Source organism: Macaca mulatta, chromosome 9 (assembly GCF_049350105.2).
Source record: "Macaca mulatta isolate MMU2019108-1 chromosome 9, T2T-MMU8v2.0, whole genome shotgun sequence".
In the NCBI taxonomy this organism is placed as follows: domain Eukaryota; kingdom Metazoa; phylum Chordata; class Mammalia; order Primates; family Cercopithecidae; genus Macaca; species Macaca mulatta.
The window spans coordinates 99,353,387-99,379,670 of NC_133414.1; the positions used below are offsets into that span (position 1 = coordinate 99,353,387).

Below are 26,284 nucleotides of genomic sequence, written 5' to 3' on the forward strand. Positions count from 1 at the left end.
TTACTACTTTTTCCCTTGCAGCTAACAAGTAATCTGTGGGAAGACACTTTAAGACCATGCAAATATCTTGTCCCTCATCAAAATTTCCCTCTAGATTTAGCATCCATTAGTGATGTCTGCCTGATAAAAACTTTATACTGTGATGACTGCAACATGCTGACTTTTCCAACTCCAGCAATCCCTCCATATTGCCATCCATTACTCAGCATTCCACATTGTTTACCAATATATCTATTTATGATCACCGGAGATACATGAAGTCCTATTTTTTTCAATGACTTATAATTTATCTTTGTACTTATTTTGGTGCTCCAACTGTCTCAGACTTAGCCAGTGGGAAGCCCTTCAAGCTGGCTCCTGTATCCCTGTGACATACTCCCTCTTTTAAAAATATTTTCTTACTTTTATTTCCTTACTTTTTGATATTTAAAAAAAATACTATGGGCTCATCTTGTATCTACCCTGTCTCTGACCTGGATCCTGTCAATTCTCCAAAAACCACTGGTTCCTTTCCATGGAGAATGCTATTAGAGACCAAGATCTGGTATTACCCACTTTTATAGTCATTGTTCATATCTATTGATTATTATTTTGAATATGGGTCACAATCCCCTGCTACTTTGTATGCTTCTTTCCATTATAAGGTAAACAACTGGAGGGTGTTCAGTTTGGCTCTGGTGGCAGCTAAATTACTGGTGGGTCCTCTTGATCCTGCCAGTCTTGGTTTTACACTTGGTTAAGATGAGTCTATTTCACTTATGTCCTTAGTCCAAGCTTACGGTCCTTACTGTAAGGTATGGATGGTCTTTATTCCTAGGATGTGATGTCTCAACAGAATGGCTATGTGATGTCTCAATAGAATGGCTAAGGCATTCAGCAAGGTCTCTTCACCTTGCTAGGCCAGAAACCCAATCACTCTCAGTAATACATGACCTTTGGTACTGCCATTCTGTTCTTAGCCTAGTAGCAGCTGCTCTTTGCAGGGCCTCACCCCTCGAGTAGCTCCCTCCTTTCCAGTACCCTGCCATACAAATTCCAGCCTCTTCAGCCGCCTTAAACTCCAATCTCTGCCCTCTCAATGCTATGAGACTACCATGCTCTGCCAGGGTTCACATCCCTATATCACAGCGGGGAAAGTATTTAAGCAGGAAACCAGGGCCAATGTGAGTCCCCCTCTTGTGATTCTCTTCTCTCAAGGATCACAGTTCTGGATGCCTGCTGTTCACTGCCTGAAAACCACTGCCTCATAGACAGTAGTCCTGTTTTCTACTTGTTTATCTTAGGAGGCAAGACCAACACCTATTACTTCTCTCTTTTTCTCTTTATGCCTTTAATAGTAAATGGTGATTGAGGAAGACAGGTCTGCTCTACTGGGAAGGGTTAAGACTCAAATATTTTCAATGTATAATAAATGCTCTTTACTTAAACATTTCAAAGAAACTCACTTTCTAACAATCTGTTTCTTACAAATGTATGTGCTTACTTTAAGCACAGCACTGTAGCAAGAAAAATATTCTCTATTGGGGAGGCAATTCCAAACAAATGACACGGAAATGTCCCTGTTTCTTCCAAAAAGCTGACACTCACTTCAGATAGCCAGCTGGCTATCACTCTAACATGCATTTACATTTATTTCCATAACCCTTCCTCCTATTGGCATAACAAAGCAGTAGAGCCTATTCAAATTAATGAAAGTTAGTTGCTCTTCATTTCTCTTGTTTATGTGCCTGTTCTTAGGGATGGAGAAAAGACTTCTTTTCATATAAATCATTTTCTGGTGTATTTCCATGTCTACTTATAACCACTGTTGAGAAAATAATTAGAAAATAAATAATCAAAAATAAAACTTGCAACCCCAGATACAAAGCTAATCAAAACTGGCAAATAAGAATAGTATTTTACCAAATACTGTGAGAAAACATGATTTTGCAATCACAGGAAAATGGAGAAAAAGTCTTCCCTGCACAAGCCAGTAGATTTGTGCCTATGGCACACTGCGTGCACGTGTGCACACACAAGGCATTCCAAACACACAGTTTGCAGACTGAAATGTGGGACACCCTCTTGCTACTTCTTGGGCAGAATTCCTTCACATTAGAAATCCATATTTCAGCTCATCTAATTCATTTTCTCACAAGGAATCAATGCATGACAAGTTGTACCTTTCTTTGGTTCTACTTCAGGTCCCCTGGATCTTCAAAGTGAGCATCTGATGTAAACAAAATGCTTAATTGTCCTTTTGTACTCCTCACTGTCCAGGCATTCCTAATCTTCTTGGGGCTCTTAGAACAGTCTTCTCACAGGTCACAATGTCTCCTGTAGACCTTGTTGAATTCTGTTTCCTCAAGTCTGCATGTGTCCAGCACCCTAATGAGGTACAAATTCTTCTGTGTGACCCATTTCCCAGGAATGCAGTCTGAGCCCCCGGGCTTGATAAAACAAGACCTCCATGAACTGCTCCCAGTCCCCCTTACCATTTTATCCCCTAACACTTTATGCTGCATCACTAGTGAAAAACTTGTAGCCATTCCCCCTTCATGAAACACCCTTTTCCTCATTTCTTCTCTTGACTGACTCTGAAAATTTTTTCACGATCACCATTCAAAGCTGGATTAGTGCCCCAGCCCTGTGCTCACCTTTATAATAAATGAACTTCACTGAGTGCTTTTGATATGCTAAGCATGGATGGGCACTTAACATGTATGATCTTATTTAGTGCTACTACCAGGTCTGTAAAGTAGGTGATATTTATTATTATCAGCCCATTTACAGATGAGCAAACATGAAGAAAGACTACACAGCATCCCAATGTCACGCAGCTGGGGAGTGGTGTAGCCACAGAGTTCATAGGCTTTTCATTACAAACAACATGAAACATAATTAGTTGAAAAATTAACAGCATAATAGGTACTTCCAGGCAAAAGGCCCAGAATGTCAATGGTGAGCCTATGACAACACTGAAAGGGTAAAAATAAGATGAGAGTAACTCATCAGAATCCTTCAGAAGAGGATGCAAAAAGAGACCTATAAACTAACATCAACTATAATGCCCATAATAAAGACCAAAATATTTTACCAAGACAGGGTGAGCAGCAATTTCTAAGAATCAAGTAATGTACACATGGCTCAAGCAAAATAACATTTAAAAGAAGTGGCAGAAATAGGAAAGAATTTTCTTACTAGGGATTAGAAAAAAAAGCATTAAATCAAAGATTAAGAAGAGCTCTCAGAGGAAAGAATCTGGAATATTTGAATAATTAAATCAATTCTGTCCTCAAGAAGTTCTTATACTGGGTAACAAATAGCATCCTTTATTGGGTTTACATGTTGGCTCCTACACAAATTGAATGAGTGAAGATTAGTGAATAGGAAAAATCCTGTTGCACCCCATCTGGGCCCTGTGTGCTACAGATCCAATATGTCCATTTCTGGCTCCAGATTGTGAAGGTGGGGTGTAAAGGAGGCATGAACAGGAATGCTGATGACGTGCTCCTTCCAAATGCCACCCAGACAGCCTCATGAAGAGCAAGGTAGAGAGGATCAGTATTTCAGTACAGGCATCACTCAAGCAGGTTACCCTTCTTCACTGGTAGAGACCAAGATGCTCGGTCTCTTGGTTAGACCTTGACTGTGAAGATCTTAATCTCACTTCAAAATAAAAATCAGGCAAGGTCAAAGTTATCAATGCTGGGCTCTACAGTTCTCCGGAAAACTGAAAAACAGAAAAGAATCAAAAGTAGAAAAGTAAAGATCACTGAAACCTAATGTGAGGTATGAAATTCCCAGAGAAAGTTTTGTCTAGGGAAAACAAGGGAGATTCTACCACTTACCATCATTTTAAGCGCTACTCTGCTATAAGCAATAGATAGCATTTTTCCATTTCCACCAAAGACAGAGCAGTGAAAACAACTTTAACCTATAAGAATTTCAGCTTTAAGACAGTGACTTTCTCCAAAGCAAGAACTTTTAACTAAGGAGTCTATAGTTTGTATTCCCATGACAAAGGTTGCCATGTTAATTATTAAAACGTAGAACTCCCAAATTGGTATTCCTGTAGAATATGTGATTTTTACCTCAGGAGTTTTGATAATAATCGATAATACAACCATTTACTGAGTGCTTTGCTACAGGCCAAAAGTCACTCAGGGAGACCTGAGGGAAACCCCAGCTCTGCTAGTGCTGTGGGATTCACATGTGTATTAGTCCGTTCTCAAAGTGCTATGGAAACTACCTGAGACTGGGTAATTTATGAAGAAAAGAGGTTTATCTGACTCACAGTTCCACAAGCTTAACAGGAAGCATGACTGGAAGGCAACAGGAAGCATGACTGGAAGGCCTCAGGAAACTTACAATTACAGCAGAAGGCGAAGGGGAAGCAAGCACCTTCTTCTAACAGTAGTAGGAGGGGGTGGTCGGTGGGAGAAGTGCCACACTTTTAAACCATCAGATGTCGGAGAACTCACTCACCATCATGAGAACAGCATGGGGGAAATCCGCCCCATGATCCAATCATCTCCCACCAAGTCCCTCCCCTGACACATGGGGATTACAACTCGAGATTTGGGTGTGGACACAGAGCTAAACCATATAAACACACAATCTCCCTGTTTCAATGCACAACCTCTTCTCTACAGGGATAAGACCAGTGCAAATTAAACTTACACTTACAAAATAGGATAATACCTGCTTTGCGAGGTTTGAGAAAGGATTCAGTTAAGTTAATCTTATTTACCCTGGGTCTCTCATGTAGCAAGCACTTCATAAATGTTAGCTATTATTACTGGCAAATAATTTTAACTTTACTTGGGTCAACTTCTTCCTGCTGTTCAATCCCTGATTCTCTTAAAGGCAAGAGAGGGTGTTTAGGTCAATGAGAGTAATACAACTTCAAGATGAAAAAGAACTGGCTGGCTGGGTGCAGTGGCTCACGCCTGTAATCACAGCACTCTGGGAGGCCGGGGTAGGTGGATCACGAGGTCAAGAGATCGAGACCATCCTGGCCAACATGGTGAAACCCCGTCTCTACTAAAAATACAAAAATTAGCCAGGCATGGTGGTGCGTGCCTGTAGTCCCAGCTACTCGGGAGGCTGAGGCAGGAGAATCACTTGAACCTGGGAGGCGGAGGCTGCAGTGAGCAGAGATGGTGCCCCTGTACTCCAGCCTGGTGACAGAGTGAGATTTCGTCTCAAAAAAAGAAAAAGAACTGGCCATGTGTTCAACCATTCAGCCCATCCACAGCCATCCACTCCCTAAGTAGACACTGATGGTGTACCCATCACACATGGAGCACTGGGGTAGGCCTCTGTGCAGAAAGTCAAAATGAAAATGGCACAGCCCACAGCATTGCTCAAAGGACATCATCACCTTATTGTTAATCACAAACAGTTGTGGAATATTCCCCATGTGCCAGACAGTGCTGCAGGCAATGTGTGTGTGTGTGTACATGTTTGCGCACATACTTTTAAGCATCTATATTTGCTCTTTTAATCCTCAAAATAACCCTTTAAAGTATTACTTACTTTCCCTAATTACAGATGAGAAACTGAGGCACAGAGAGAAAATATAACTTGCTCTCAGTTGCACCGCCTATAATTGGCAGAGCTGAGATTCAGCTCCTGGCTATCCAGTTTCAGAATCTTAGGCTCCTAGCCACTTCATACGCTGCCTCTCCCTAGACGTGTCTGCTAAGAACTAGAGTGAAAACAGACTATGATAAGGGTCCAGTAGGAACATAAATGAAGTGTGGTGTTTATGGGTTACTTGTGCTATCTTGACACATAACAGAAAGAAGAAGAGGCCTTTAACTAGAAAATGATGTGTTTAAGCACACGGTAGCAACCCAGACTGAAAGTCATCCAAAAAACACTTGTGTCTGTCACCCTGAAAAGCCATCTTCTCAGTTATTTAACACATGCTACAGGGAAAGAAGAGGGCTAAGAACCTGGGCTTAGAAGTCAGACATGCCTGGATTTGATTGGCAGGTCCTCCAATGACAACTCTGTGGTCTTCAACAAATAAATTACTTGACCTGTCTCTTCAATATCCTCATTGTAAGGATTAAATGAGAAAATTTATGAAAGAGTTTAGTTGTAGGACATGGCTCTAAGTCCTAAATAAATAAAATAATAAAAATACTAAATAAATAAATAGTTGCTATTTTCCTTCAAGATTCATTCCTAAGTAACATTTAAGAGTACCAAGTACACAATATCAGTCTATAAACCAAAAAGTATGCAACCTACAGGATTTGAAATACATTGTGGATTCATTATGATATCAATAAGTATGAACTATTAGAGCCCAAAAAGTATGATACATCTGCGTTTCAAAATGCTAGAGAAAAAAAAAAAATCCTTTCATCTTATGAGATAAGAGCAGTTGTGTATTAGGGGACTACTTTGTCCTCAGTCCTGTAACAGGTACAACACAGATTTTACTCAATCTTCAAAACCACTTGGGGGTTTGTCAAATGATCCTGATTTTACAGATGAGGATTCTGAGTCTCTCAGAGGTTGAATGATTGACTCCAGGTACACTACCAATACACAGCAGAGATTATTGCTTAAAACCAAAAGACTTACCAGTGAGGCAGTCAGAAACATGGCCATTCCGCAAAGCATTTCCTTGGCACCAATCAGAATGTCATCAAGCAACATCCCAATATTATCAATATCTAAATCCCCATTGCACATACTGTGCTTTAAAGAAGCCTAGGCTGGGTGGTAGCTCACACCTGTAATCCCAGCACTTTGGGAAGCCAACGTGAAAGGATCGCTTGAGCCCAGGAGCCCTAGACCAGCCTGGGCAACACGGGGAGACCTCTGTCTCTACAAAAAAATAAAAACTAGCCAGGCTGAGGTGAGAGAATTGCTTGAGCCCAGGAGGCTGAGGCTACAATGATCCATGATTGCAACAGAGCAAGACTCTGTTTCAAAAAAAAAAGGAGAAGAAGCCTAAATCACTGATTGGGAGGTTGTGATATGCCACTGGTGAAAGTGACATACTACTAGAAATCTCATTCCATCATCCAGTTTAGTCAGAATGTCCCTTGGAAACATTGTCGAAGATGGGTAATTTACAAATTGCCATAGCTATCCAAAAGTGACTATATTTCCACAGCAACACATTGGTTCCTACAGCTGGAACATGCGGAAAACAAAGGAACATCAATGGCATTAGACAGGATATGTGTATGTGTTTTGGGTAGGTGTGGATACAGCAGGAAAAGGTAAAGCCAAAGATCCATTTCTAATTTTGTTGATAGCAGAACATCCTTACCACCAAGGTTCGAATCAATTACTTGTAAACATTTTTGTTTATGGTTTTCTATGTGTCGCCTGTCCTCAAGAAAAAAGAAGGCAGCAAGAAAGTTCACTATGTAAATTCTAAGACTCAACTCTGCCTCTGATACTTCCAGACTATAATTGCCATCCCTGAAAGGGCAGAGTTCATATTTTGGAGACCACTGTATCCTTACCACAATACAATGCTAGGTAAACTTAGGCCTTCAATAAACATGGATGGATGTTCACACTCAGTCATAATACGAAATGCAGAGGAAAAAGGTGTGAGGGGCTGCCCAAGGAGGATTACTTACTATTACACTGCTCTTTGGAACTTAATAGTCATAGAAACGTGGAATTACAGGAGGTTCGATTTTCTGAACTTTTTTTGAATGAGCACATCTTACACTTCGGGGGTGAAAAACGCCTCCCTATTCCCTTTGACTATTAAAAATATTTGCCAATATTATTAAATACTTACAGGTCTAAAAAATGCCATCTAATCGACTCTTTCAGAAATATGAATCATATATGCAAAAATTTATTGTAGCATTGTGCTTGACACAGCAGAAATAAAGAAGAACAAGGCCGGGCCAACAACGGTTGAATGGAGGGACAGACTCTAAACAAATAATTACCATACCGTACCATGCAACTGGTGCTTTTGGAAAAGGAAAACCATGTACTGGAGGACCCAGAGGAGGGAATGACTAACACTGCTTACATTTCAATCCCACACCACAAAAAAAGGAGTTTTCTTTCCTCCAATATTCTTTGCAATTTCCTTGTCCAATCTTCACTATTTCCTTTAAAGTGAAAAAGCAGCACAGTCCCTCTGTATGCTAAATACTCCTAAATAGCAACTGTGTTTCTCAATCATCATCCCATCCCCCAAAAACCTGCACATTGCCTTAAATAAGAAGTTTCCGCAAACTAATGATCAGCCACCCCGTTAACATATAGTTTGATTATTTTAGATTAGCGTCATCAGAATTTTTTTGGCCCTAGTGTTTCCTCCAAAATCCTGGCCTTCTTACAGTCAATTAAACTGTATGTGTTTTCCTATCCTAAAATCTTAAAGACACATATTTTTCTAAAATGTTCTAACACCATCATTAGAAGTTCATTTCATTACATAATTAAAAATTAACTTGATAATGCTGTCAGTGCGACTGAACATTAAAAGTATTTCTAAATTTCTGATAGGACAGAAAGGGAAAAGGGCAGGTCACATAATTCTAATCAAAGGAAAACATATAAAAGGGCTTTCCTCCTAAAGGAAAACAGAATCTTTTTTTTAGAGACAGAGTCTCACTGTGCCACCCAGGCTGGAGTGCAGTTAGCATGATTATAGCTCACTGTAGGCTTGAATTCCTGGGCTCCAAGCGATCCTCCCACCTCAGCCTCCCAAGTAGCTAAGACTACACGTATGTGCCACCACACCTGGCTATTTTTTTTTTCCTGTACCGACGGGGTCTTGCTATGTTACCCAAGCTGGTCTCAAACTCCTGGCCTCAAGCAACGCTCCCGCCTCGGCCTCCCGAAGCACTGGGATTACAGGCATGAGCCACTGCGTCCAGCACACAATCCTCTTTTTTAACAATAGTTTATATAATACATGCAAATGCAGTGTGGTTTCTTCCATTTTCACTAAAAATCTATGAGGATAATACTGAAGTGTGCTTCAGGGAAAAGGATATTGGAAAGGGAGGCACTGAAAATGTAGAAATAAACACCTTTTTCTTATTTCAAGTTAAAAAGTACTAGATAAGATGACTGAAAACATATCGCGCAGGGAGTTTTCACAAACAGGATGGTCTCTAACACATGACCTTCTAGGAAAACCATTTGGATGTGGTCTTTTATACAGGACAATCCTAGAAACAACAGAAAAGGTTTTCTGAAAATTCAACAACTACTTCACTATTCAGAAAGTCGTCATCTCACTTAGCTAAGGCAGGCACCATTTATACCTCAGCCCCACCATCTGATTGATCTGAAGCTTGTTATCAGTGAAAATCTTGCTATCACCCATGTGTGCTCATGGGTTTCATATTTTAAATGGAACATACATGTGTAGACTACCCGTTAGTACCTTACTCTCTGCTCAACTTTTACTTTTCTTTTTTTTTTTTTTTTTTTTTTTTTTTTTTTTTGAGACGGAGTCTCGCTCTGTCGCCCAGGCTGGAGTGCAGTGGCGCGATCTCGGCTCACTGCAAGCTCCGCCTCCCGGGTTCACGCCATTCTCCTGCCTCAGCCTCCCGAGTAGCTGGGACTACAGGCGCCCACAACCGCGCCCGGCTAATTTTTTGTATTTTTAGTAGAGACGGGGTTTCACCGTGGTCTCGATCTCCTGACCTTGTGATCCGCCCGCTCGGCCTCCCAAAGTGCTGGGATTACAGGCGTGAGCCACCGCGCCCGGCTACTTTTCTTAATAGTAAAAAGCTATTCTATTTGTTTGGGGACGTGCCATACTTTACTATTCCCTTACCTTTGTGCATCCTATTCATTTCAAAGTGACTTAGAGCACACTGTTCAATAAACATGATACAAGTGTTTGGTACACAATCACCCACAAGCTGCTGCTCTACAGGCCTGTTAGCATGGTTAGTACTGAACCAGAGGTAAGAGCTAGTCACTGTACTATACATGTGACAAAAGTCTTCTTGAATCCCCACAATGTCATTCAAACTAGGGCCTAGCTCTTTAACTGCCCACTCCACCACCTGCCTTACAAAGGGATTGGATCCACTCATCCCACCCAATGGTTTGAACGTCTTCCTCCTCTCTGCTGCGGCCCACCTTCCCTACCTGCCCACTGCTTGAATGCATGCTTGGAAGGTATACTACCTATACCAATACTACCATCTCCACCTACTAAGAATTTGGGATATGCCAGATAGCTTTAATCCAAGCAATAGCAGGATAAGGTAGGCACTAATCTCATCTTACAGATAAAGACGCTTACAGATAAAGTTCATAGAGAATGGTCAGTAACCAGCATGCAAGTGGTCAAGCCAGGATTGCAACCCAGATTCTGAGACCAAATTCTGGCTTGGGACTGAATTATTTACATTCATATGTACACAGAAGGTCCTTGAATAACACTGTTTCATTCAACTTTTTTTGTTATAACACTGATGAGAAAAAAAAAAATGGTTCCTGGTCAGGGTCACTGTCCATGTGGAGTCTGCAAGTTCTTCCCATGTCTGCATGGGTTTTCTCAGGTACTCTGGTTTCTTATCCAGTTCCCAGAGATACGTCCGTTAGGTTCCTTGGCATGTCTCCATGGTCCCAGTCCGAGAGAGAGAGAGAGAGAGAGAGAGAGAGAGAGAGAGAGTGTGTGTGTGTGTGTGTGTGTGTGTGTGTGTGTGTGTGTGTCCTGTGATGGGATGGCATCCTGTCCAGAATGTGTTCCCACCTTGGGCTCTGAGCTGCTGGGATAGGCTCTCTCACCCAAAACCCTGAACTAGAATAACTGGATGAATAATCATCTTGTTTGTATCAATTTTTCTTAAGTGTGAGTATAGCTCATATCCACCTCAATGTTTAATATTAGAAGTGTTTTGGTCCTTATTTAGAAGTTTGGTGATGTTTTGTGGTCAGAAATATGCCATAGGAACTTATTTCTTACTTATATCAATTAGCCCATGAGAAAATTGGTTTCTTAACATGTCGTTTCTCTTAAGAATCTTAAGTTTCCAAGAACCTATCGATGACATTAAGTGAGGACTTACTGTTGTTAAACCTTGCATCAAGTCAAATTATTTTTCTTAAAGCTCTAAAATTGCTAAAAGAATTTGGTTTATGAGTTCCCTATGCAATCTTCCCCAAAATTCATGATTTGGAAGGTAGTTTTTAGGTCTTTAGCCCTAGGCAAAGCAGTCCATCTTTTTTTATTGCTACATGGATCAGGTTTGGATTTCCCAGACTTGCTATGACTGTAGAATAGACTGATAGCTGATTTCTTTGAATGTGTGATTACTTCAGTTCATGTAAGCAATCCACCAAGTGCAGTTACTAGGTACCAAGTGCTGAGTTAGATGCCAGGAACAGTAACAGTAAGACATGAATTCTGACAGCACCGAGTCTGGTGGGGCATACACAACATGCTCAAAAATAAATGAGACAGGTGCCACATAAATCCAAAGGATGAGATATTGATCTTCATGAAAAAAATGCTGAGCTAATATAGAGTATAAATAGAATATTTTTAAATACTCTTCTATTTTGAGTGGACCAATGTTTCCACATAACTTCTCTAAAAACAGAAACACTATTACAAGAGTATTGCAATCTCACTGAAATCTTTGACAAAGATGGTGAAAAAAAAATAGAGAGAGCTTTTCCCCCCAATAAATTCTTTTATTTTAGGTTTACTTTTTTTGTTTTAATTGTGATAGAACTGGCAAAGGTCAGGATTAAGGGATTTTTTCCCCCTTAATTCAAAATACCATTAAGATGAATTTTTCTTTTTAAACTTTAATATAACAGTCCTTCCTTTGTTCTGATTATCAGCACTGTCAATCAAAAGCACTCATTAATATTGGTAAGTTGAGAAGTACAGCTTGAAACTCTGAAAGGTCAGTGAACAAATGTTTAATAATCAGATCAGCTTTAACATAGGAATTTGAAAATAAGAAACAGGAAGCTTCAAACTTTTCTCTAACATTATTTGAATTGTCAATTGTTTACATACGGTGTTTTGCTTTATCTCTTCAGAACCTTTTAAAGGTTGTTATTTGTAAGTGAACACACACATTTTTCTTAATTATGTTCAGGAAATAATAAATAATTATTATAAAAGAGAACATATATAAATCTATAAGGAAAACACTAAACCTTAAATAGAAAAAAAAAACAGATAAAAATATATAAAGTTTATATACACACATATGTAAATTACATAAGAAAAACAGAAATGGCTAATGAACACATAGTTAAATGAACGATGTTACATATAATATGATATCCTCTGCACCGGTTAAAAACAAAAAAGGAAGTTGGGTGCGGTGGCACAACCCTACAGTCCCAGCTACTCGGGAGGCTAAGGCAGAAGGATCACTTGAGCCCAGGAGTTCTAGTCTAGCCTGGGCTACACAGTAAGACCAGATCTCAAGGAGAAAAAATAAGGAAAGTTAAAAACCATAAATTTATCCCCAAAATATATAGAATATAAGTTTTTAATGCCCAATAAAACTGTGCATCTATGTATTTAACTATCTGCACACACACATTTTAAGTATAGCAAAAGGTCTACAAAGATACACTCAACTGATAAAAGTGGGCACCTGTAGGGATGGAAAGGGAAAGAGAGAGAAGACAAAGAGGGCTTTGTCTGTAGTGTTAAAATCTTTTGAGATTTATTCATCTATCATTTGCATAACTAAAAAGAAGTTAAAATATAGTACTGGGTACATGAAAAATAGTGTAACAAATGGACATTGTGGACATTGGCTCAATGTAACCTATTATTCAAAGGAATGTAAATTGAACCAACGCAGTATTTCATATTAAATCGGCACTTTAAAATATTCAATGCTAATGATAGTAAAATGAGATTAATGCTTCCCTACACAGGGAAACATTATCCATCAGGAGCCTTAAAAATGTCCATGCTGTGTTCTCACTCCTAGGTGGGAATTGAACAATGAGACCACTTGGACACAGGAAGGGGAACATCACACACCAGGGCTTGTTGTGGAGGGGAGGGGAGAGGGATAGCATTAGGAGATATATTCAATGTAAATGATGAGTTAATGGGTGTAGCACACCAACATGGCACATGTACACATATGTAACAAACCTGCACGTTGTGCACATGTACCCTAGAACATAAAGTATAATAATAATATAAAAAGATTCCAGTTAAAGTGGAAAAAAAAATGTCCATGCTGTTTGACACAGTTCCAGTTTGAATCTATCTTAAGGAAATAATTAGAAATGAGGATAAAATTCGTTTTACTATTTTCACTACTAAAATGCAAAATTGCCTAATTGTTCAACAACAGGGAAGCAATTTACAAAACTGAGATATCCACACAGTTGAATAGTATGCAGTCATTAAAAATTTTACTCATGCAGAAATGCTTCAGATATTAAATGAGGACAGCAGTATGCAAAAATAGTCTTAAAATATAAAATATGTACACGTAGAAAAAGAATAGGCAAAATACACCAAATAGGTTAACAAAATGATAGCTGTGTTCTCACACCTTTCTTTTTCGGTTTTGTATCCACAGCAACTAGAACAGTTTCCACTCATGGCAGCAGGCATGCAGACATTGCTAAGTAAATAAATTTTCCATTAAAAACAATAGCTATTGGCCAGGTGTGGTGACTCATGCCTGTAATCCCAGCACTTTGGGAGGCCAAGGCGGTTGGATCACCTGAGGTCAGGAGTTCAAGACCAGCCTGGCCAACATGGTGGAACCATCTCTACTAAAAATGCAAGAATTAGCCAGGTGTGGTGGCGGGTGCCTGTAGTCCCAGCCACTTGGGAGGCTGAGGGAGGAGAATCAGTTGAACCTGGGAGGCAGAGGTTGCAGTGAGCTGAGATCACATCACTGCACTCCAGAATGGTGATAGAACGAGAGTCCATCTCAAAGTAAATAAATAAATAAATAAATAAAATAACTATCATCTTAAAAAGTATCTAGCCTTTTTCATTGTACCGTGGTTGTTCGTATGAAGCATGCCTATGCACAGAATTTATTCTGAGAAATACTGCTGCAAGTGCCGGGCGCGGTGGCTCACGCCTGTAATCCCAGCACTTTGGGAGGCCGAGGCGGGCGGATCACGAGGTCAGGAGATCGAGACCATCCTGGCTAACACGGTGAAACCCCATCTCTACTAAAAATGCAAAAAATTAGCCGGGCGAGGCGGCGGGCGCCTGTAGTCCCAGCTACTTGGGAGGCTGAGGCAGGAGAATGGAGTGAACCCAGGAGGCGGAGCTTGCAGTGAGCCGAGATCGCGCCATTGCACTCCAGCCTGGGCAACTAAGCCAGACTCTGTCTCAAAAAAAAAAAAAAAAAGAAAAAGAAAAAAAAAGAAATACTGCTGCAAGTATTTCCTTAGAGCAAGCTTAATTTTTTTCCTTTATTTATTTTATTTTTTTTTTTTTTTGGTCAGGGGGTTGGAGTCTTGCTCTGTCACCAGGCTGGAGTGCAGTGGCGCCATCTCGGCTCACTGCAACCTCCGCCTCCTGGGTTCAAGCAATTCTCCTGCCTCAGCTTCTCCAGTAGCTGGGACTACAGGTACAGGTGCACCACCACGCCCAGCTAATTTTTGCATTTTTAATAGAGGTGGGGTTTCACCATGTTGGCCAGGATGGTCTTGATGTCTTGACTTCATGATCCACCCGCCTCAGCCTCCCAAAGTGCTAGGATTACAGGCATGAGCTACCACGCCTGGCCAAGCTTAAATTCTTAATGGGCTGATTCACTGATACCACTCTATGATCTTGGGCTCTAGGTGTGAAGATGGAAACTTGACTCTTCTGAACATCAGCTCTAGTGTCTGAGATGCTCTCCCACCTCTGATTCAGCCACTTTTTGGGGGAGAGGAGCCAAGCTTGGCCTTTATGGCTGTTACCCAACCCCACTCAGAGACATGAATGTATGACGTCTCAGTGGAAATTTCCTAGGCAGAGCTTCAATCTAGACAAATGTAGTTAGTATTACTGTATTAGATTTCGTTTTTATACATTCTTCTTCTTTACTGTATTGATATCCCTTCTTGCTTCACATTCTTTAATTGACTTAAGTTCTTCCCCCACACACATCCACTCCTTGTAATCAAAATCCTCATTTCCAGCTGGGCACAGTGCTCGTGCCTGCAATCCTAACACTTTGGGAGGCTGAAATAGAAAGATCTCTTGAGTCCAGGAGTTTGGGACCAGCCTGGGCAAACACCAAGACCCCATCTCTACTAAAAATCAAAAAATCAAAAACTAGTCAAAAATGGTGGTGCACGCCTATAGTCTCAGCTACTCAGGAGAATGAGGTGGGAGGATCCCTTGAGCCCAGGAGATCAAAGCTGCAGTGAGCTGTGATTGTGCCACTGCATAAACAGTCAAGACCCTGTCTCAAAAAAATAAACAAACGAAAAACTCATCTCCTTTTGAGGAATAAATCTGTCAGAAATATTTAGATTTAAAACAATGGAATACATAATTACTGAGATTTTAAATGATTAGAACAATCAGGAATATTTGGAGTAAAGGGTTGACAAGGCACCTGCTAATAATCATGTTTTTATTGCTGTATTAAGCTGCTTAATTACAAAAATAATTCTACATGCTCACAGAAAACATTTTATGTATAGTACTAAAGCTCTAAGAAGGAAAAACTACCTGGAATTTCACTACTCAAAGATAATCCAAGTGAACATTTTGATTAATGCCTTTCCAGGTCTCTCCTCTATGTTTACGAAGTTTCTTTATTGAAATCTTAACCTGTTTATTATAGCATGTTTTTCATACATTTTTGTCCCATGTCATACTTTTTTTCATACATGAAAAATATGAAAAACATGCTATAATCATTGTCATGATTAAAAACATGCTATAATCATTGTCAAGGTTATGCAACAGTCTTTCATATAGGTGAATTATATTTATTCAACCTCCTTTTGGACATCATCTGGGTTGTTTTCAATGTTCAGCCTCAAACAGTGCATCCTCAGGCATCCTCAGAGTGAAATCTCTGAATACATCATTAATCATTTCCTTAGAAATTACTCTTAGAAGTAGACTAACAGAGACAAAGGGTTGACACATTGCTTCTTGTTTGGCCCCCAGGCCTTCCAGGGAAAACAGCCCACTGAGTCATTTTAGCATTTGCATTTCTCTCAAGCTCCTTTGGCTGAATTCTTGCAGTCTGTATCTCTAACATGTCTAACTGAATGACTGATATGTATCAATGAATATCCTAGGACCCTGTACTGATCTTGTTTGATCCTTAGTTCAAACCTTTGTTTTTCCCACACAGTAGCTTTCTGATCAACAGACAAAGTAAAGTAACCTTTTCTCCAGAAAGTTTGGGAGTGTGGAGCCTGTACCTCCAAATCTCAAACCCTCCTACTGCTAAGACTACTCACCTGGGATGGTATTAGAGATAAAATGTTGGGGTACTCAGCCCTCTACCCCATTTCATGATGCTTACTCTTAATTTACTTAGCATCGCCCTGTTTCTTTTAGTGAAACCAAGGTTTCAGTGGGACTACATGCTGGTAGTTTTTGAAATAGGAATGTTGCCTGAGTGGAACAGTAGCTGCTTAGGATTGTTCCCTAGGTCACAGCACTTGTCTACATTGTACCATCAGGAAGTATGAGGTTACAAAGCAGAATTCAAGAAGAGTGACACCTTCACTGTGAGAGCACAAAAGCCATCCAAGAATATGGCTTCAACCATTTGCTTATTTCCCCTGCAAGTAACTAAGCTCATACTGCAACTATTAAGCCATATGAATTCCATTACATATTAAATGTTTGGTCAGTTTTCAAGAAGGCACTGCTACTCAGGAGGCTGGGGCAGGAGGCTTGCTTGAGCCCAGCTATTCAAAGTTACAGTGAGCTATGATTATGCCACTGCACTCCAGCCTGGGAAACAGAGTGAGATCCTGCCTCTAGAAATACACAAATTAAACAAATAATAATAAGGTGCTGGATAAGATGCAGATAAACCCAAAGAGCTTATCAGGGGTGGGCAGGGTGTGGTGGCTCACACCTATAATCCCAGCACTTTGGGAGGCCGAGGCGGGCGGATCACAAGATCAAGAGATCAAGACCATCCTGGCCAACGGGGTGAAACCCCGTCTCGACTAAAAATACAAAAAAATTAGCCGGGTATAGTGGTGGGCGCCTGTAGTCCCAGCTACTTGGGAGGCTGAGGCAGGACAATGGCATGAACCCTGGAGGCAGAGCTTGCAGTGAGCCAAGATCGTGCCACTGCACTCCAGCCTGGGCAACAGAGCAAGACTCCGTCCCAAAAAAAAAAAGAAAAAAAAAAGAGCTTATCAGGGTGCCTTCAGCATTCTGGACAGAACAATCCTTCATTAAGTGGGATCCTCCCACTCCCGACTACTGAAAGGTATTTAGCATCCCACACCCTCAGGACACTAAATCCTGATATACACACCCCTTATCATCATGACCACTGAAAATGTTCCCACACATTTCCAAACACCAGAGGAGAGGGACGACACCATTCCCCACTGACAACTTCTGTGTCTACTCAGTGGGATGGAATTCACATTCAGGAAATGACAGAAAACAATACTGATCTGGAGACAGAACTGTGAGATAAAAGCTGTAAGTACCATTAAGTGGTCAAAGGTGATCCAAAAGAGTAGAGCAAGTTTTGATAAGAACAGGAGATGGAGACTTGTAACCTTCCCCAGAATCCGGTCTAGGGTTAAAGTCTGCCTTCTCATCAACACCCTGGATTTCCCCTGCTTAAGCTGATTACATGAACTAATACAAGGAAAGCACTGAACTTGGTGAGAAGCAATCCTACACTCTTGGTAATGCCAACTTTTAAAACATGGGTATTGTTCCTGTCCTCCTGCTCAGGGCAAGTGTTCTTGCCATGTGAGCATCCAGGGAGGCCAGAACAGTGACAGCCCTGGTGAGCATGAAGGGCACTGCTGGTCCTCCCCTGCCGGGCTTCTCCAGAGCACTCAACCACAGACCCCACCCGTTCACTGCTGGACTGAGGAGATCAGACCCCTGCCTACTTCCTTTCCGCCTGCGTCAGCTGTGGTTAAAGGGCCATTGTTCCCGGAAGGCCAGTGTGTTTTAGCTGTCTAGGAACAATGCCCCTTGTTGATCCTCTGTGCTCCAGTTGAATAAGGTCATAGACTGTTTTCAACCTTAGTCATAATATCATCACCTTTTATTGTACAGTGTTGGCATTGATATGTTTTCTGATAACATCTTTATGCTCAGGTGAGACTGAAAAGGTCAGTGAATGAGTCATCTTCTACGGATCCGGTTCGAAATTTATTAATGACACAGTATATACTAAGTATTATGTGGGACCTCATTCTCAAACCTATGGAGCTTATTTAAAGTACAAAGTGATAATTTTAAAATGCAGACTTCTGGGCCTCCCAAATTCTAATTCAGTAAGTTGTGGGGGTGTGAACCTGCAAATTAACCATCCCCACGTGTTTCTGATACAGGTGATCAATGGGTATGCTTTGTGAAACACTGCCACAGAATGATAGTAAACTAAATTTAAAATGAGCATCTTCTTCTTGATGTTTTATATTCTATCTCCTTGAAATGAATCTTTCACTAGCAAAATAAACATTAAGTAAAAATCCAATGGAAACAAGAAATCAACTTAATTATGAAAGAAAATTAGAGTCCCTGCTGTAAGGCTCATATATAGACATGAGAAGCCTATGCAACCAAAAGTTTTTATTTATGTATAGATAAAATTTACATTTTAGTCTGCATATGAGAGTGGCTAAACGCAAAATGATTATTTACGTCAAAGCATACTGAATATAATTATACAACCTTATATTTGAATATGCTCTACTAATTTTTCAGTATTTCTTCCTTAATCTTCATGAAAGAATTATCTTACAATCTGATGACCTATATTAGACTGGCATGAAAATTAAGGCATAAAGAGTTTATGCAACATGTTTAAAGGTCGATACAAGGAACTAAACATCCAGAAGGTGACGACATTTTCTGCTAGATTAGAATTGTCAAATAGGTTTCGTGCCACATGCCAATTCACACAGACCAGTAGACCAGAAACGACTGCCTGGAGGGCACTAAGAAAGCCTGCCCAGGGGATGGATGTGGTGATAAATTAGTAATAAATAGACTGGCTCATCTGGCAGGTAAAAAAAAATGGTGGCATATGTGCCACACCTCATGCTAGATATGCCAGCTCTCAGAGTATCTAGCAGCGCTTAAAATACAAATACCACTACTCTCATTCTTTCACTCAGCAAATATGAATAAGCACCCACTATATGCCAGCCACTAGAGATACACCAAGAGACTGCTACCAAGGGGGTCAATGTCATGCAATAAGGTGGTTTCTAACCTAAGGCTTTCTCTGACAAAATGAGATTTAAGGGGGAACTGAAGAACTAAAGTCCACAATTTGAAAAAAAAAAAAAAAAAGAGAGAGAGAGGAAAAGTGAAGTGAATGCTATTTCAGAGAAACCAAAACTGGATTGAAGAGGGGGAACGCAGAGGGCTGGGGACTAGTGGGCAACTGCCAGGTCATGCGAGTCACTGGGGTTATGAAATTATGATTTCAACTTAAGATCATAGGAAGTCATGGAAAGGTCAGGTCCTGCAGGTTTGTTTGTTTTCTGTTTTGGCTTTTAGGGGAGGGAGGTGAATTACCAGATTTCCATTTCATAAAGAGGGTAGAAAAGAGTCACAGTGAGTATGAATAGAACCGCAGTCACCCAGGTGACTGGGCCAGGAGGGTGGACTTGAGGGTGGATTTGAGATACTTTTTGGTGGCAGAATCAACAGAAACATGGTTTGGGAAAGAATACAGAGGATGACAGCATGGAAGGAGATCAAGATTCAGCTCTGATTTAAGTGCTTCACACACATTCAATTAGAAACTCCACAAGGCAACAGGACCAACTAGGGTTGGAGACCCTGGGAAAGGACTTTTGAAAATGTGGGGGTTTCAGGCACAGAAAAGGGTAAGATCCAAAACACGAATTCTTTATCTTCTATTTTCCAATTCTAGTTAAGTTTTATAATACTTATGCCGTTATACTCATGAAGACTTAATCCAGTAGAGATGTTATCATGTAAGTCTCTGGTTTTCTAAATTACAGCACTTACTGTAACTTTTTACCTCTCAAAGCAACTTAGTTCAAGCAACCATAAAACTCCTACTGAAAATATTTCTTAAGGAGTACTATATATTACTGCCTTGTATGGTATACCAACATAATTTCATCTTTCATTGACTATCTAATACTTCCCGTGACTTAACATCCGCATGAGGGGCATTAATTTTACCATCCAGGCTCTGCCTTCATGATGACTCGAGCTCTTCCCTGAAGGACCACTTCCTGTGCGAATGGCGGACACCTAGCTCAGCTTGCCAGGTCATCTTGCCATACTCAAAGCCCACAGAGAGTGGTTGTTAAGTTGCCTCACTTGGAGACAAGACCACGGACGGGCCCAAGATCCTCGAAAATGGAATAAAAACGCTGGCCCCAGGTTGAGCCACCCACTCTGGGAGATGTTTGGGAAGGAAAAGGGCATGTTTTGAGTTTAATCAAGAGAACCAGGGTGGAGCCTCCAGAAGTTACTATTAGCACCAAACTGCAGGGTTCATACACTTTTAAAAAAAGGATTTTTATTCCTGGAGCCAAAGTTTTCTTTTCTAATAAAATACAACCTCCTAGGAAGAAGGCACTAAAACCTCTGCCAGTTACTTCCACTTCAAGGAGCATGTTTGATTTTTTCCTGCCAACAGGTTTTAATAGGAATAGATGAGGATGCTGGTGCCTAGAAGGGGAAGAGGCTGCATGTCCCACTCCTTTGCCTAAAATCACCATGGCAGGAACCATTATCTTTTCTACTTAAAATCCTCCACCAAAGCTACCACCACTAGCATCAGATTCTCAAGACACACAGCTTTGAAGTTACAGCAATCAAATTAGACCTTCTCATGGGGGAAAAGAAACTGAACACAGTCACACCCTGTGACTACCACTTTTCATTCTTCAAAGACTTTTACGGCATAAAATATATGTAAACAAAAATTTCCAGGTTCTATGTCTCAAAAAATGGCCAGAAGCATGTTTATTATTCTCCTTAAGATTATTTTTAAAAATTCAAAATACATCTGACACACATATGTGTTTACAGTGATTTAAAAAATCACTGTTTTGAAGTGTTGCCACTCATTTTATTCTTAGACATTTGTTTAAGAACAGATTATGAGATACTTGAAAGATTGAGATAAAGAAGAAAGACTAAAATTTCTATGATGTCACCAACCTGGGCTTAGAGCAGAAAATACGTATACTTGCTCTTAAAAAAAAAGTGGTTAAGGGAGAATTTATGAAAAACATAAGTCCAAATAAAATGGTTGAAAAACAGAAAGCAAACTGCCATAAAGAAAAGTGTATAGGAAAACAGAGAAACTATACACACACACACAAGTGCACATGCACACACACATATAGAGAAACACACTTACAGAGAAAGAGAGGTGAGAGAGAGATATAACCTATAATTATATATAACAATGATATATATTAAATATTGTTCAAAAAGTCTCAATTACTGTTTAATTTTTTCATTTGTTTTTCAGCAACCATTCAAGCAGGGGTTTTTGGTTATTGTAATGTAGTGCCAAGTGCAAAAAAAAGAAAAAGAAAAGGGAAGTCTTCTCAGCTTGTTTTGTTTTAAAACACAACTTACCTGCTTCTCAGATCAACAGGATGCCATCACTGTTTAGTCTTGGACCTGCTTCCCTCACACACATGGTGTCTATATGATAGCTCTTGGGACAATTTTAACAAGGGACATTAGGCATCCACATCTGATCTTCCACGATCCAGATAGTACAGGGAAATAAAGTTAGCACCCAAACTGTCTTGGAGACCAAGCACTGACTTTGTGCAGAGCAATGAACATGTCAAGACAAACTTAGAATTTCCATTACAATATGCTTAGCTGGAAAAAAATGAGTATGTGGCAAGGCTGGCAACTTAACTTACAAATGAATGTAAAATATGTGACTGCTTTTCTCATCACTTGGAATTATGGAAAGGAAAGAGGACAATAGAGACATAAGCCAGGGTGTTTTAACACGTCCACACAGGAGGCCCAAGGGCTGGCCCTCAATCAAGTTATTTCAAAAAGCCAAGGTGAGTAGATATACACATTATGTAGTTAACATTACATATATCAAGCTGTAAAAAATTAGTAACCGTTAGAACAAGAGCGTAGGCTAAGAAACAAATATGTAGCAGAGGTAAAAAACAAATCATACTGATTGTCAGGAGAAGAAGTTTCTGTAGGAACTGGGGCCTGCAGGCCAAGGGAACCCTGAAACAAAGTGTGGCTGATGTTCCACTTATAGAGGAGACAGGAGGAATAATGGGGTTTTGAGGTCAAAATAACCAGATTGGGAGCAGTTGCTTCTGCAGGAAGTAGATATGAACTTCCTTATGAATCCCCAAAGCCAAAGACCCAAAATAATAATTTGCATGTTAAAACTAAAAAATCAGTTTAATTTGGCCCAATGACCATTCTTGTGAATAAACTTTCTAGGTAAGTTTTTAAATCAAAAGATTTTTTTTACTTGATTCCAAAGTCTTCTATGTTTAGAAAAATTTTTTAAAGAAAAGAAAAAATTCAAAGACACATTCACTCAAGCGACAGAAAATTGGTCACTACAGGAGCCATATGAAGAATGTAGTGCTACAGCCCCAGAAGGCATTCCTCCAAAATGTCCTGCATGGGCAGCACTACCAAAATCAATGCTTATTTTCCAAGTCAGAACATTCTGAGGAGGAAAAACTCCCTTGGATGTGTAGGTTCTGATACATTTATTTCTTCAACATGTATTTCTCACACACGCTGACATAGCTTGTAGGACGGTAATGACAATAAAAACCGCATCAGGTAACAGCTACTGAATGCCAGGAACTGTCTGAAGTGCTTCATGAATTAACTCACTTAATCCTCGCAACAGCTCTGAGGTGGTTATTGTCCCCATTTCACAGATGAGGAAACTGAAGCCCAGAACAGTAAAGTAAGGTGACTAAGTCACACAGGGAGGCACGGAAGATATAGATATAAGAACCTCTTACAGACACTCTGACAAATACAGGAATCCAGAGCTCTAAACAAGGAATTCCTGCATGTATATATTTAATGCTACATTAACCAGGACATTATCTTGCTTCAGTGAAGGCAAACAAGTTTAAGAGCCTTCTTTACTTCATTTGCATATGCCTCTCTCTTGCTCAGATTTTCAGCTGCAACTGAGAGTTTTTTTGCTGACATTCCATTTTTTCCTTAATAAATTGAAATGAAAAGCTTTTATTGAAAAGCTAAGACAATGTATCAGTTCTGGCTAACTGCAAATTCCAAAAGAAGTTAAAACTGAAGTAGGTTCTTTGTACAATAAACTAAAATGCAACCTTGCAGTTTTAAAGGGTGAAATATTTTGAAGATATGAAGTAAACAAGGAAAAACAGAAAGTACAGTATAAACAGGAGCCAGGCGGATGCCAGGAAGTTCCTGAGGCACACAGCATTGGTCTCAGAAATTCAGTCCCAACATGTCATGAAGCCCAGAGGTGGGACATGCTACAATCACTCCTTTTCATTTGCCCCAAGAAGAAACGTGTGCCATGTATTTCCATTTCTGTATTCCAACTATTGATACTACCTCCATCTTTATTTGTGGTTGGTAAATAATTTGGTTAAATTATCCTTTCTGAAGGAGCACAAGGGAAGTGAAATGAACACAGCATTGGTGGCCACTGTTGCTCTGAGGTGAAAATGGTAGCACGTGTACAATAAAAGCAAGAAATGAGGACACAGTAGCTTTGAGGACGACAAGGCAGCTATTTCCCCGAAGCACACAGAGAACATCACTAACCTACTTCAAAAGGGGATGTTTTATAACATGAATGGGAATGGCAGGGCCCCTCTGCCCCGGCGCCTTAAGGTTCCTAGTGTCACAGAAGCATAGAACAAGTGATCATCCTTTAAAAAATGTGTTTTAAAAATGTCTTCTCCTTTCGGGTTTCTAGAGGCAGTGAATTTAAAAAGAAGCATTGGTGTGTCCCCTGTGCTGGGCGAGGTGTCAGAGCCCAGGCATCGGAAAGTTGTCAACTCGTGGGTTGGTAAGAAGAAGTTACCAACAACAGTACAGGTCTGAAAAGGAAAGGATTTTGTTGTTGCTTTTTGTTTTGTTTTGTTTTTGAGACAGAGTCTCACTCTGTCACCCAGGCTGGAGTGCAATAGTGTGATCTCTGCTCACTGCAACCTCCACCCGTGGGTTCAAGCAATTCTCCTGCCTATGCCTCCCGAGTAGCTGGGATTACAGGCACCCACCACCTCGCCTGGCTAATTTTTGTAGTTTTTTAGTCGAGACAGGGTTTCACCATGTTGGCTAGGTTGGTCTCAAAGTCCCGAACTCACGTGATCCGCCCACCTTAGTCTCCCAAAGTGCTGGGATTACAGGCGTGAGCCACGACGCCCAGCCAGGTAAGTTTTATTAGAAAGAAAGAATGCTGTAGAAGAGTACAGCAGAGTGACTCGGCAAGAGAGGACTGTTCATGGTGGATTTTTCTCTTGGGGTATTTATGGAGCATAAAGCAAAGCTTACAGGTGATTTGGACCATATCAGCCACATAGGTCATAATAAATGATTATATTCATAGACATTCTGTGCAAAGGTTGCACAGTGAGTTTTGACATGCATGCATTCTGGAGATATACAGAAACTCTTGTTACTTACACATTTTGGGGAAAGAAGCCTGGAACCATAGGCCAGCTTTAGATAACAGGGAAGTCTAAATACTTCTAAATTCCTCAGATAAGGAGTTTTGCCTCTGGATAGACTGCTTGATGGCCAACAGGTGACCTCTGCTCTCCTCACCCTGCTTGGTGATTTGGTAATTCTGTTGGTTGGACAATGTGGGAGGAGCGCAATCTTTCTCCTGGTTCTGCTTTAGAAAGTTTTCCTGCTAAACAATAGCACCCTGTAGCAACAAACACAAGGCTCAGCCACTGCAGTAAAACCACAAGATGGAGTTTTTAAAAGCAGATTGTAACAAAAGACCCTGCTTAGAACTTGTGGCACTTGCTTTTCCTCTCTTATACCTACATATTTTAATCCTCATTTTACAGATTTTTAAAACTTGAAATTTCTCTTTAATAAAATGTTGTTTCCATCCCAAAATGGGTATTACTGTTCAGAAATGAGCCTAACAGAGACTCCTGGTTTACTGGAACATGCCCATGGCCTGACAAAGGAGTATACTCTATATCACTAAATTAATTTGCTCTCACTTAAAGAAGACAGATGTCTAGAGGAGGCACAGGAGCGTTGTTTCTATTGAACCAAACGTACAAATCACAACATTTGAGGAATTAAATAACAAAAAAGGACTCCACTCCAGAATCAGTAGTTTTGTGTCCAAAATAGTTTCAAGAGTAAAGAGATGACTTTAAAAATTCAGACCACATAGACCACTAGCTAGCATTAAAAAAGAAGAAAAAAGAGAGAAAAAGCAAATAAACACAATCAGATAAGGGGGATATCACCACTGACCCCATAGAAATACAAACAACCATAGGGGAATACTAAAGACCACCTCTATGCATATAAACTAGAAAATCTAGGAAAAAATGGATAAATTCCTAGACACATATACCTTCCCAAAACTTAACTAGGAGGAAATTGAATCCCTGAATAGACCAATAATGAGTTCTGAAATTGAGTCAGCAATAAATAGCCTAGCAACCAAAAAAAGCCCAGGACCACACAGATGCACAGCTGAATTCTACCAGAGATACAAAGAAGAGCTGGTACTATTTCTACTGAAACTATTCCAAAAAACTGAAAAGGAGGGATGCCTCCCTAACTCATGCTATGAGGTCAGCATCATCCTGATACCAAAACCTGGCAGAGATACAACAAAAAAAGAAAACTTTAGGCCAAAATCCTTGATGAACATTGATGCGAAAATCCTCAAGAAAATACTGGCAAACCAAATCCAGCAACACATCAAAAAGGTTATTCATGATGATCAAGTCGGCTTCATTCCTGGGATGCAAGTCTGGTTCAACATATGCAAATCAATAAATGCAATTCATCACATAAACAGAACTGAAGACAAAAACCACATAATTATTTCAACAGATACAGAAAAGGCCTTTGGTAAAATTCAATATCTCTTCATGTTAAAAACTCCAAACTAGGTATTGAAGGAACATATCTCAAAATAATAAAAGCCATCTATGA

General features: G+C 40.1%; 1 protein-coding gene across 48 annotated transcripts in view; it reads right to left on the bottom strand.

Moving 5' to 3' along the window:
- The window catches only part of SGMS1 (sphingomyelin synthase 1), a 314,409-nt gene that overhangs the window by 209,401 nt on the left and 78,724 nt on the right, over positions 1-26,284 (bottom strand). For 4 of the 48 annotated variants that reach the window (XM_077945137.1, XM_077945132.1, XM_077945140.1 and 1 more), the window contains exon 3: positions 2,163-2,367. The gene's annotated coding sequence lies outside the window, so the exon portion shown is untranslated. 48 annotated transcript variants of the gene reach the window in all.